At 39.1% G+C, this 14,256-nt stretch overlaps 1 pseudogene; it reads left to right on the top strand.

Moving 5' to 3' along the window:
* Positions 1-4,796: 4,796 nt before the first annotated feature.
* LOC112445554 (heterogeneous nuclear ribonucleoprotein A1-like) lies at positions 4,797-5,806 on the top strand (annotated as a pseudogene).
* Positions 5,807-14,256: the final 8,450 nt, after the last annotated feature.

Here is a 14,256-nt window from a genome sequence, read left to right as displayed (position 1 = left end):
GAACAACTAATGCTTACACTCCAAACTGAAACAGGTAAGAAAGAATTTGTAGGACTCCCCTCAGTCCAGTGGCTAAGACTCCATGCTCCCAAGGCAGGGGGCTGCAGTTCAATCCCAGTCAGGGAACTAGACCCTACATGCCACACCAAAATGTCTCACATGCTGCAACTAAGATGTGGCGCAGCCAAATAAATATTTTTTAAAAAGGGAGGATTTGTAAGAGAAAAGTCAGTGTTTCCCCTGTCTCCAAGCCGCCGCATTCCCCTCCCCAGACACAACCACACTAAGTGTTGTGTGTTGTGGTGTGTGTGTGTGTGTGTGTGTATCAATGTGTGTGTACGTGTGTGCACACTTCCAGAAATAGTTCAGGCATACATTAGCAAATATCTATTATTTTGAACACTATGGCAATTAAAATTTTTTTCACTTAATGAACCATAATCACACATAATTTTTTAAAGCCAAGTACTATTTTGCCTGTTCAGTAAATACCTGTATAGCACTGACTATGTTTTCAAGAAAATTTTTAATTTTGAGATCAGTTTAGATTTATAGGGGAGTTACAAAAATAGTAGAGTGCCCATATATCCCACATTCAGTTTTCCCTAATGTGAACACCTTTACTGACCACAGGATGACTGTCACAACTAAGAATTGACCTTGGAACAATTCTATTAACTAAATGACAGGATTTTATTCAGATCTTCCCAGATTTCCCCACTAATGTCCTTTTGCTATCCTAGCATCCAGCCCAGAATCCCACACTACATTGGACTCTGTGAACCTGTGACACCTTCTCAGTCCTTCTTTATCTTTCACAACCCTGACACTTTTGAAGAGGCCTCGTAGTTACATCCATTATTAGGAAGAATATCACAGAAATAATGGCCCTTCTCAGTGTGTTTTATCCGGGGATGCCTGCTCTGTATTGACTAAGTCTATCAAGCATGACCATCTGATTAATGTAAGGTGCTAGCCACAGAGACTTTACGTTATTAAGTTACTACTTTTTTCCTTTTGTAGTTAATTAATATCTGGATGAGATCCTTTGAAACTATGCAAATATCCTATTTCTGCTTAAATGTCCACCCATTAATTTTAGCATTCCTCCTGGATTTTGCCTGCAGCAAGTTATTACTGTGTTATCCTGATGGTGATTTTCTCTTTCTCTCCTTCCTTCTACATTCATTAATTGGAATTTTTCTAGAAGGAAGGTTGCCCCTTCCTTTCATTTATTTATTTACTTGATTATTTATTAACATCAATGGACTCGTGAATATTCATTTCACTCTCTGAACTTGAATCCAATTCTATTATTATTTAATTTGTTGTTCAAGTTGTTTCAACTTTGGTCACAGGAAGTTCTTTGGGGTTGGCCCTGGAACCTTCCAAAAACACCTCTATGATTCTGTCTGACAAAACGTGTTTACTTTCTGGCAGGGGATGCTTTGGGTCATCTTCTGTTTCCCAGTCTGGGGCCTGGAATCAACTTTTGACAATTTTTTAATGAATAGATGCTATTTGTAATGTGCTATTGCACAGATGTGCCATTATTTGATGGGCATTTGGACCTACTTCCAATCTTTTCCTCTTATAATCTTTTAGAATGAAAAATCCTTATGGATGGGTCACTTGACACTTCAGTAACTGTCACAATAAAACCTAAAATTTGTATGAAGACTTATGAGGCCCTCTCTGTGCAGCCCCACATTTCTCTGACCCCAGGTCTCTTGCTCCTTTCCCTCACCCAGGGTGGTGTTGGGCCATCTTTAAGACAGGGCCTCTGATTCCTGCCTCCTGGGGTTCTCACTCTTGTGTGATCTCTGCTAATGAATAGACTATGGCAGAAACAGTGAGCTGTCACTTCCAATGAAAAGTGAAAGGAAAAGTCGCTTAGTCATGTCTGACTCTTGCAACCCAATGGACTGTAACCCACCAAGGCTTTTCTGGCCATGGGATTTCCCAGGCAAGAATACTGGAGTGTGTTGCCATTTCCTTCTCCAGGGGATCATCTGATCAGGGATTGAACCCATGTCTGTTGCATTGACAGATTGATTCTTTACCACAGAGCCACAGGGAAGCCCAGCATCAGTAGTCACTAAGAAATGTGAATAAAACCACAGTGATATATATCACTACACACTTACTGGAATGCCTTTAATTTAAAAAGATTGATTATATCAAGTGTTGGTGAAAATGCAGTAACTAATATTCTAGCACCTTGGGTGAGAACACTTTGGAAAACAATTTAGCAATTTCTTAAAGAGTTAAATACATGCTCAGCTATGCTCCAGCCATTCAACACCTAGGTATTGATGTTCACTGTTGAGAAATGTAAACATATGAACAAAGTTTTAGACTTAATATTCATAGAAATTTTATTTAAAATAGCCAAAAATTGGGTAAAAATAACCCTAAATGCTTTTCAATTGGTAAATTTGTAAACTACAGTCCCACAATGGAATACTATTCAGCAATAAAGAAGACTGAGTTATGATAGACCCAATAGCATAAATAAATCTCAAAATAATTATGCTGGGTGATATTAGCCAGGTGAAAATGTACATTAATTTTTAAATATAAAATTCTAGAAAATGAAACTAACTCACAGAAAACAAGTCAGTTATTTCCTGGGTACAGAGTAGGGATGGCAATGTGTGAGAGAGGAATTACCTGGGGGTAAAATTAAACTTTTGTTGGGGATGGATATTGTTGTTATCTTGATTGTGATGATTATTTTATGGTTGTATACATATGTCAAAACTTAACAAATTATATACTTTAAACATACACAGTTTATTGTATCTTAATTATATGTCCATAAAGCTACCAATGAAATGCACACACAATAATATACAGCTAAACATATACCCACTAAATTAACTATAGTAAAAAATCATTGAAAATACTAAATGTTGGAGAAAATTAGCAGAAACTGGAACCTTCATACATTGCTTGTGGTAATGCAAAAAGGTACACTTATGATTAGCAAAATGCTAAACTTATGATTGTCATTTGACCTAGTAATTTCATTCCTTGGTATATATCCTGGAGAAAATAACATATGTTCATGAGAATTGCAATGCAAATGTTCATAGGAACTTCATTCATAACAGACAAAAAATGAAAACAGTCCAGGGTTAACCAACTGGTGAAGACATAGACACAATGTGGCATATTCATACGATCAAATACTATCCAACAATAAAAATGAAAAAAAAGACCATTCCATGCAAAATCATGAATGAACCTAAAGAACATACAAAGTGAAGGAATTCAGACACAAAATATTATATAGTGTACTTTTCAATTTGTACAAAATGTCTATAAAATGCAAGATCAGTGTTTGCTTGGGACTAGGGGAGGGAAAGGGAATTGACAAGGGACAGAATAGAATTCGGGGAATGGTAGAAAGTTCTAAATCTGGAATGTGGTCGTAGTGTGTCACTATACAAATCTGGGCTTCCCTGGTGGCTCAGAGTTAACGAATTTGCCTCCTTACAGAAGGCAAAGTTTTGATCCCTGGGTTGGGAAGATCCCCTGGAGAAGGGCATGGCAACTCACTCCAGTATTCTTGCCTGGAGAATTCCATGGACAGACGAGTTTGGCAGGCTACAGTTCATGGGGTCACAATGAGTAGGGCATGACTGAAGTGACTGAGCATGCATGCATATAAATTTACTAAAAATCATTCTGCATATTTTAAATAGGTGAATTTTATAGTATGTCATGTATGCCTCAATGAAAATGTTAAAAATGCAAAAAGCAAAACAAAACATGGAGTACGTACCATGTGTCACATATTGTGGGATATAAAAGAAGATAATGTGTTATATGTGATAATTGAGAATATCAAAATTTGGGTGAATGTTAGCTAAATCTCTCTCCTTTCTTCCCTGTGACTGGTGTATTTGAAGTTACCTAGCTGACACTGTCTGAGGTTTAGAGGCCACCGCCTGGGAACAAGGCTCTGTGCTCTTCCCTGTCCTTAGCTCATTCAGTAAAGAGGAGTCTTCTTTTTTTTTTTTTCTGTTAGAGGTATTTATTTTTGTAAATTCAAAACCGAGGTGGTGATGCCATTATTCTTCTTGCATCAGGGTAGGGTAGATTTAATAGATAACAGTTGTAAAGTCCTTGGAGGTATTCAGGGAAAAGAGCTTGACACAGTCTCTACAGGTTTAATGACTAAAATGTCCTGTTTGCTACTTCCCAACTGTCACCTCTTCCCTGTATTCATTACTTTTGTCTACTCTAAATATAATTGCTCACATCAATGAGCTGGTGAGTAAACTCACACATATCAAGTCTGCCAATAAAACTGAAGTCAGGTTCAATTCCTTTGGGGGAGAAATAATGAAGTTAGCACCATATTCCTGCTTGTTTCTTTAATGGAATTAGAGAGGATGTTTTCCTCAAACATTTTATTCTCTGAGAAGTTCTGCTTCTTCCAAGCACTTTAAAGTGCTTGATTTTGGATGCTGTGAAACATTACAAAAGTGTACCGTGCATTATCATTATATGTTGAAAAATACTAATTTAAAAATTGGCTTTCCTGGTGGCTCAGATGGTAAAGAATCTGCCTGCAATGCGGGAGGCCAGGGTTTGATCCCTGGGTTGAAAAGTCCCCTTGGGGAAGGGAATGGCAACCTATTCCAGTATTCTTGCCTGGAAAACTGGACATGACTAAGCGACTAACACTTTTTTTCTCTTAGAGATACATTTGTTAGGTTACTCCTTTATGCCCATGAATGCAGCTGAGTCAGCATTGTTGAAGTCTCCCCGGCTCTGCTGCCATCATGTCTAAGTCAGAATCTCCCAAAGAACCCAAACAGCTGCAGAAGCTCTTCTTGGAGGGATGAGCTTCGACACAACTGACGAGAGCCTGAGGAGCCATTTTGAGTAATGGGGAATGCTCACAGACTTGTGGTAATGAGGCATCCAAACACCAAGCATTCCAGAGGCTTCCAGTTTGTCAAATATGCCACTATGGAGGAGGTGGACACGACCAAAATGTAAGGCCACATAAGGTGGATGAAAGAGTTGTGGAACCCAAGAGAGCTGTCTCAGAAGAAGATTCTCTAAGACCTGGTACCCACATTAACTGTGAAAAGATTTTTGTTGGTGGCATTAAAGAAGATACTGAAGAACTTCACTTGAGAGATTATTTTGAACAGTATGGGAAAAATTGAAGTGATCGAAATCGTGACTGACCGAGGCAGTGGCAAAAGCAAGCTTTGCTTTTGTAATCTTTGATGACATGACTTTTAGACAAGATTGTATTCATAAATATCACACTGTGAAGGGCCACAAATGTGAAGTTAGGAAAGCCCTATGTAAGCAAGAGATGGCTAGTGCTTCGTCCAGCCAAAGAGGTGGAAGTGGTCCTGGAAACTTTGGTGGTGGTCGTGGAGATGGTTTTGGTGGGAATGACAACTTTGGTCATGGAGGAAGCTTCAGTGATTGAAGTGGCTTTGGTGGAAACTGTGGAGGGGTGGATACGGTGGCAGTGGGATGCTATAATGGATTTGGTAATAATGGAGCATTTTTGGACAATGATTTTTGGCAGTTACAACAATCAATCTTCAAATTTTGGTTCCATGAAAGGACGAAAACTTTGGAGGCAGAAGTTCTGACCCCTATGGTAGTGGAGGCCAATACTTTGCCAAACCATGAAACCAGGTGGCTATGGTGGTTCCAGCAGCAGCCAGTAGTAGCTCATCGACAGTGGGAGAAGGTTTTAAATTACTGCCAGGAAACAAACTTAGGCAGACGAGGAGAGCCAGAGAATGACAGGGCCAAGTTTTAAACCCCTTAGAACAGATTTGTGTCATCAGCCAAGCACAGTGGTGGCAGGGTCTAACTGTATAAAGAAACATATTTATAGACAATTACTCATGTTTATGGGCAAACTGCCAGAACTACTGGGTACTTGTGACTAACTGTATGAGTTCAGTTCAGTTCAGTTCAGTTCAGTTCAGTCGCTCAGCTCGTGTCTGACTCTGCAACCCCACGAACCTCAGCACGCCAGGCCTCACTGTCCATCACCAACTCCCGGAGATCACTCAAACTCCATGTCTATTGAGTCGGTGATGCCATCCAACCATCTCAACTTCTGTCATCCCCTTCTCCTCCTGCCCCCAATCCCTCCCAGCATCAGAGTCTTTTCCAATGAGTCAACTCTTCGCATGAGGTGGCCAAAGTATTTGAGTTTCAGCTTCAACATCAGCCTTTCCAATGAACACCCAGGATTAATCTCCTTTATGATGGGACTGGTTGGATCTCCTTGCAATCCAAGGGACTCTCAAGAGTCTTCTCTAATACCGCAGTTCAAAGCATCAATTCTTCAGTGCTCAGCTTTCTTTATAGTCTCACTCTCACATCCATACATGACCACAGGAAAACCATGGCCTTGACTAGACGGACCTTTGTTGGCAAAGTAATGTCTCTGATTTTTAATATGCCTGTCCAGGTTGGTCATAACTTTCCTTCCAAGGAGTAAGCGTCTTTAATTTCATGGCTGCAATCACCATCTGCAGTGATTTTGGAGCCCCCCCAAAATAAAACTCTGACACTGTTTCCATTTGTTTCCCCCATCTATTTGCCATGAAGTGATGGGACCAGGCGCTATGATCTTAATTTTCTGAATGTTGTGTTTTAAGCCAACTTTTTCACTCTCCTCTTTCACTTTCATCAAGAGGCTCTTTAGTTCATCTGCATATCTGAGGTTATTGATATTTCTCCTGGCAATCTTGATTAATAGGTTATTTTAGTTTCTGTTCTGTGAAAAGTGCAAAGCATTCTAACCAAGTGTTTCAAAGTAGTTTTTTTTTTTTTGCACCATGTTGTTGATTGCTAAATGTAATAGTCTGATCATGATGCTGAATAAATGTATCTTTTTTTTTTTTAACCTGCTGTGTAAAGTTTAGTCTACTCTGAAGCCATTTTGGTAAACTACCCCAAAAGTGTGAAGTTGGAATTCCTTCAGGGTGATGCCAGGTTCTATTTGAAATTTATCTACAACCTGCTTTGGTGGAGAAGCTGTTGTCTTCAGAACTTTGGTGTAGTTGAACTGACAGTTACTGTATTGTGACCTGGAGTTCACTGTTAAAAGTGTCACAGATGCAAAGGCATGGAGTTTTATTTATTTATTTTTGGTTATTAATGAATGTTGGCACATGCTCTGCATTATATATAAACTGAATTATGGTACCAGATAAAGTTATAGATGGGAATGAGACTTGTGTATCATCCATTATCATGTGTAATCAATAAATATTTAATGCCTCCCTAAAAAAACTAGTTAATCTAATGCATTAGCATGATTATCAAAATGGCTTAAATAATTTCTCTTGGATAAATATACAGGAACGGAAGGGTTGAGATATACGGTAGATACACATCTAAGTTCATAAGAGGCTGCCAAATAGTTTTCCAGTGTGAGTGTGCAATTTTTACATCCCCACCAGCTGTGCATGAGACTTTTGGTTATTAGAGCAAGTGACACGGAAACTTTAAACGGTCAATAATATAAATGAGATGTACACATACATACCACACAAAGCAGGTAGAAGTCAACTGTTTATATAATGTTATATACTTGTACTTGAGTCACTTTAAACTCTTGAGTCATTCTAAGCATTTTTAGAATGACTTAAAAATTCAACTGCTTATATAATGTTATATATTATGTACCTCAGTCACTTTAAATATTTAATATTTATTTAAATATGAAATAAAATATTTAATACACCCATTTTGGGGTTATTAAATATTTTATTGATTACACATGATAATGGATGATACACAAGTTTTCATTCCCTTAGTTTCGGGGAGCAAGGAATCTGGTGGTTTAGGTGACTCGAGTAATAGTACACAGGAGAGGTAATGAGAACTTGAACAAAGAAAGCTGGGTTAGGAGTGATCAGGGAGAAAGAAATAGGATAATGTAGACATAAACTGGGCTTCCCAGGTGGCGCTAGTGGTAAAGAACCCACCTGCCAATGCAGAAGACATAGAGACACAGGTTCGATCTCTGGGTCAGGAAGATTCCCTGGAGGAGAACACGGCAATTCAGTCTAGTATTTTTGCCCGAAGAAACCCAGTGGACAGACGGAGCCTGGCAGGCATGACTGAAGTGACTTAGCACCCATGCAGACATAAACTATAGGATGGAATTAATTTGATATGGGGATCAAGGAAGAGAAGAATTAACAGTGATTTGAGATTTGGGGTAGCTATAGTACCTGGAGAAGGCAATGGCACCCCACTCCAGTATTCCTGCCTGGAAAATCCCATGGATGGAGGAGCCTGGTAAGCTTCAGTCCATGGGGTCGCGAGAGTCAGACACGACTGAGTGACTTCACTTTTACTTTTCACTTTCATGCATTGGAGAAGGAAATGGCAACTCACTCCAGTGTTCTTTCTGGTGGGCTGCCGTGTATGGGGTCGCACAGAGTCGGACACGACTGAAGTTACTTAGCAGCAGCCAGCAGCAGCATAGTACCTGGAAAAGGTGTTTATAATGCAGACATGTCAAGAGGAGATAATTGTGGGGAGAGGGGAGTAAGCGGGAAGCACATGCATATTGTTCAGATATGTTATTTTAACAAACATTGCTAGATGCCAGGTCTGGAATTAGAGAATTCAGGATTAGAATGTAGATTTAGGGAGTGACATCTGATAGCATTATAGTTGAAGAGGTGGATAATTGTTGAGATGACAGAGGAAAAAATGGGATTGCTGAGCTCTAGGACAGTACATTAAACAGCATTTATATTTATAAAACTGGAGGAAAATGGACTACAGCAAGAGTCAGAAGAGAAAAAAACAAATGAAAGAAAATTAGGATTGTGGGCTCCTTGGGAAGCTAAGAATGGAGAGACACCAATCAATTGAATGCTTTAGAAATCTATTTTAAATAAATTTTGCAAAGTGATTTGATGGAAAACCATGCAATTTCATGAATTTCATGTTCAGAAAGATTTTTAAAAAGTTGTATTCAAGAAACTGATTATCTCTAGTGAGCTGGGAAAATGGCCACTGAGCTTAGGTAATGAGCGTCCAGCATTGTGATCTGGAGTTATTTACAATTTAGCCATCTAGGAAGGGTTTCAAATAAACATGGATTACTGGCTGACTGAGACTGTGTAGTGAATCTTGGAAACACACACACAGTCACACACATACCCTATGCCACACACAAAGAGAAAAAACTAAATCTTTCCTCAAAGTGAAAAGATAGCGCCATATTATTAAGAGATTTTTTTGGTTCATAGAATCTTGATTAGTAATTCTAAATAGAAATCACAATTAAACCCATAGTCTTCAAGGTAGAAGTATTCATCTAATGATAAAAATACTTGCTGACTCAGGCCTTGTCACCAGTAATGCACACTAGAGGGTTGCCAGCGGCCTGCGTTTACCACAAGCTGTGCAGTTATCTCAGAGCAGATATTAATTTAAGATGTTAATGCTTATGTCATTAGATTTTCCTATTTACAGACTGTGACCCTGTTAATTTGCAGACCATGATTATGATTGTTAAGTTTTATTAGTTCATTTTATGAACACGTAGCTTCTTTGCTTTCCTTACTTGCTGGTACCTTTTACAGGATGATTTGACCAGTAGTTCTATCTAATCTTTAGAAATATATCTCTGTTAAAAACAGCTAAACTGTGATAAACATATGGAACATATCTGAAAATGTTCCCATATCAGAAAGACTTTCAGATTAAATTTATTCATGTCTTAGCTGCTTATCTTATTCATCCCAAAACACTATCAAGTGTCACGTGCCTGTCATTATGCTAGTCAGACATGTGCTGATTTCTAGATGTGTATGAAGATGAAGAAAGCACTTTCTGTCCTTTGAGGTATTCATAGGGTAATAGTTTACAAAGTTACCTACCATAGCATTTCTTTTTTTAAATTCCATTTCAAGACAGCTCTTCCGACTGAGCATGCAGTTTGTCATATAAATAGGACATTTAAGGTGTTAATGCAACAAATCCACCACCGTCTACATAACCCATAACATTTGCTGTTACTGAATCTAATACTTGTGTTAAAATTAATATGTATTAAGGAAAAATGCCACTCAGAGGATGCCACTCAGAATGCCAAGAAGATCACTCTCTGCAGTGATGGAAAAACTTACCCTTCCTGCACTCTCCATATCTTTTGAAAGACTGAGAGCTAAAACTGCAGCTCCAAATCCGGGAAGCTAATGGGTGACCCACTGGGCAAGTTTGGGCTGAGCTGGGGCTCCTGGCAGGAATATCACATGCAGGACAGGTGTCCACTCCCAGAAAAAACAGTTTTCTTTTGAAAGACCCAGGGGGTAGTTGGTTTGCTCTTTCCATTGCCTCTAAAAAAAGAGTCAAATATTGGCATGCCGATTCAGTATATGCCAAACTTATACAGTATTTGATCTGTCAAGGAAGCATCCTTTTAGATTGGACTGACCCTGCTATTTAGACAGCCTGTTCAGTCTCCTCAGATTCAAGGAGCTCAAACTGCTTATTAAAAACCTCTCAGTTGGAAATAAGGCGTAGATCTGTCAGCCTTTTGCTGAACCATTAAGCCATAGATACCACTTTTACTGAATAGAGTATAACTTCAGTTGTTGAGAAGGAGATTATTTGCAGTGGTACATATCACCATAGTAACTGGATTTTCAAGCAGGGCGTTTGAAATGGAACTTAAAAGTCACACAGAAACAGGTCTACCTGCACTGGCTTCAAAAGCATCATGTTGGAGAGAGGCAGAGATTCATTCATAGATTATATGCCATTTGATCTATGATTGCTCAAAGGCATGGGGGAAAGAGACGGGCAATATGTATATTAATATCAATATGCTGAAAAATTAAGACAAAATATGTATTCCACCACTGACTTGCCCTAAGCGAATAATCCAATAAACAGCTTCTACTCTTGTAGCTCGAATTCATGCAACCTTTATGAATACACAAAACTAACACTAGATTTGAGTCTTTCAACAATTTTAATTAGCATTCTGGAACTTATTCACCTTAAAACAGAAAATGTTTACTGTGTCCTCCCAAGTACTATGTAGTCATCACTGGAGAGAAACCGTGCTTAATGCTGTAGGAAAACTACAAAATATGTGTTATAGGAATTCAGGAGGAGAGTCAATATCAAATTTTAGAACTGAAAGGAACTATAGATTGTAAGATTGTTAAATCTTAAGCATGACAGGGACTCAGAGAAGATCATTTTCAATGTCTCTAATTTTTGAGGAGGGAAGCAAAGTTCCACAGTGACTAAGCAACTGATGGTGGGGTCACACAGCTAGTTACACGTAGAACTAAGGCTAGAAGTCAACTATTCTGATTTTCAATTAGGAGGTTAAAAGAAACATGACAAATTAAAGATGGAGAGGTTCTACATGAGTTGCTCACAATTTAAAAAAAGAAAACAAAATGAATATGTATGAGACAACTAGAACATAATTATATAATGCCAAGGCCTTAGAATTAAGAATGAAGGTGGTCTCACTGAATTTCTTTAAAAATTCCTTATTAAGTTTAAGATACATGGCTTCTACAATATGGGTTATAGTTCATGAGATTGCATTTATTAAAGCTAAACAATACAGAAAAGCATAGGGATGCTATTAAAGACATCCATGGACCTATTACTAAGAACAAAGCAAGTGGAGGTGAAGGAATTCTAGCTGAGCTATTTCAAATCCTAAAAGATGATGCTGTGAAAGTGCTGCACTCAATATGCCAGCAAATTTGGAAAACTCAGCAGTGGCCACAGGACTGGAAAAGGTCTGTTTTCATTGCAATTCCAAAGAAAGGCAATGTCAAAGAATTTTCAAATTACCATGCGATTGCACTCATTTCACATACTGGAAGATTATGCTCAAAATCCTTCAAGCTAGCCTTCAACAATATATAAACTGAGAACTTCCAGATGTTCAAGCTGGATTTAGAAAAGGCAGAGGAACCAGAGATCAAATTGCCAACATCTGGTTGGATCATAGAAAAAGCAAGGGAATTCAAGAAAAACATCTGCTTCATTGACTATGCTAAAGTCTTTAACTATGGATCACAACAAACTGTGGAAAATTCTTAGAGATGGGAATACCAGACCACCTTACTTGTCTCCTGAGAAACCTGTATGAAGCAACAAGAAACATAGAGCCGGACATGGAAAAACAGACTGATTCAAAATTGGGAAAGTTCTGTTCAGTTCAGTTCAGCTCAGTCGCTCAGTCGAGTCTGACTCTTTGTGACCCCATGAATTGCAGCACGCCAGGCCTCCCTGTCCATCACCAACTCCCGGAGTTCATTTCAAACTCATGTTCAACGAGTTGGTGATGCCATCCAGCCATCTCATCCTCTGTCATTCCCTTCTCCTCCTGCCGCCAATCCCTCCCAGCATCAGAATCTTTTTCAAAATTGGGAAAGGAGTACATCAATTCTATATGTTTTAACTCTGCTTATTTAAATTCTATGAAGAGTACATCCTTTGAAATGCAAAGCTGGATCAATCACAAGGTGGAATCAAGAAAGCTGGGGGAAATATCAACAGCCTCAGATATGCAGATGATACCACTTTAATGGCAGAAAGTGAAGAGGAACTAAAGAGCCTGTTTTATGAAGATGAAAGAGGTGAGTGAAAAAGCTGGCTTAAAACAACATTCAGGAAACTAAGATCATGGCATCCAGTCCCATCCCTTCATGGCAAATAGATGGAGGAAAAATGGAAACAGTGACAGATTTTAATTCCTTGGGCTCCAAAATCACTGCAGACAGTGACTGCAGCCACAAAATTAGGACACTTGTTCCTTGGAATAATATCTTTGATAAACCTATACGCATATTAAAAAGCAGAGACATCACTTTGCCAACAAAGGTCCGTCTAGTCAAAGCTATGGTTTTTCCAATAGTCATGTATGGATGTGAGATTTGGATCATACAGAAAGCTGAATGCCAAAGAATTGTTGCTTTCAAACTGTGGTGCTGGAAAAGACTCTTGAGAGTCCCTTAGACTGCAAGGAGATCTAAATAGTCAATCCTAAAGGAAAATCAGTACAGAATATTCATTGGAAGGACTGATGCTGAGGCTGAAACTCCAATACTTTGGCCACCTAATGTCAAGAGTGAACTCATTGTAAAAGACCCTGATGCTGGGAAAGATTGAAGGCAAGAGGAGAAGGGGTCAACAGAGGATGAGATTGTTGGATGACATCACATACTCAATGGACATGAGTTTAAGCACACTAAGGGATACAGTGAGGGACAGGGAAGCTGGTATGCTGTAGTTCATGGGATTGCAAAGAGTCAGACAGGATGTAGCAACTGAACAACAGCAACAAGTCTTTTTTTTCCTCCTTCTTTCTTGCTCTCTTGGAATACTACATTATAGATTCAGTTGACAGTCTTGCTTCTCATTTTCCATTTAATTTGCCTCCCAGACCAACTCTCAGGAAATCACTATCATAAACATGTTTCTCAGTGAGTATTTAATAAACCCCTACCTTGTTTATTTAACTTATATGCAGAATACATCATGAGAAACGCTGGACTGGAAGAAACACAAGCTGGAATCAAGATTGCCGGGAGAAATATCAATAACCTCAGTTATGCAGATGACACCACCCTTATGGCAGAAAGTGAAGAGGAAACTCAAAAGCCTCTTGATGAAAGTGAAAGTGGAGAGTGAAAAAGTTGGCTTAAAGCTCAACATTCAGAAAATGAAGATCATGGCATCCTGTTCCATTACTTCATGGGAAATAGATGGGGAAACAGTGGAAACAGTATCAGACTTTATTTTTCTGGGCTCCAAAATCACTACAGATGGTGACTGCAGCCATGAAATTAAAAGATGCTTACTCCTTTGCCGGGAGCCGGCATATTGCATATTGAGTGCAGCACTTTGCACAGCATCATCTTTCAGGATCTGGAATAGCTCAACTGGAATTCTATCACTGCCGGGAGCCAGCGTGAGGAACTCCGCCCATGACAAAAATCATGAGGAAGGAGGCTTGGCATATGCAAAGGCGGGATCAAGCCTCAGGAGTCTCCCTGGAAATTCTCGAGCATCTAACCCCCAAACCAGAGTTTGCCTACTTTCTGCTTTGTGTTTTCACCTACACCTCTGACTTTACGGGGGGGCTGTCCCCCACTACCTCTCTCTGAAAAAAAGAGTTAGCTTACAGCTCCAGTTAATAATTCCTGGGTGTGACAGTGTTTCAACCTACAAACTCCTTTGGAAGTCCTC

Source organism: Bos taurus, unplaced genomic scaffold (assembly GCF_002263795.3).
Source record: "Bos taurus isolate L1 Dominette 01449 registration number 42190680 breed Hereford unplaced genomic scaffold, ARS-UCD2.0 Leftover_ScbfJmS_1897, whole genome shotgun sequence".
Taxonomy (NCBI): Eukaryota; Metazoa; Chordata; class Mammalia; order Artiodactyla; family Bovidae; genus Bos; species Bos taurus.
Note: the sequence above shows the minus strand (reverse complement) of the source record. Positions and strands in the feature narration are given on the sequence as shown.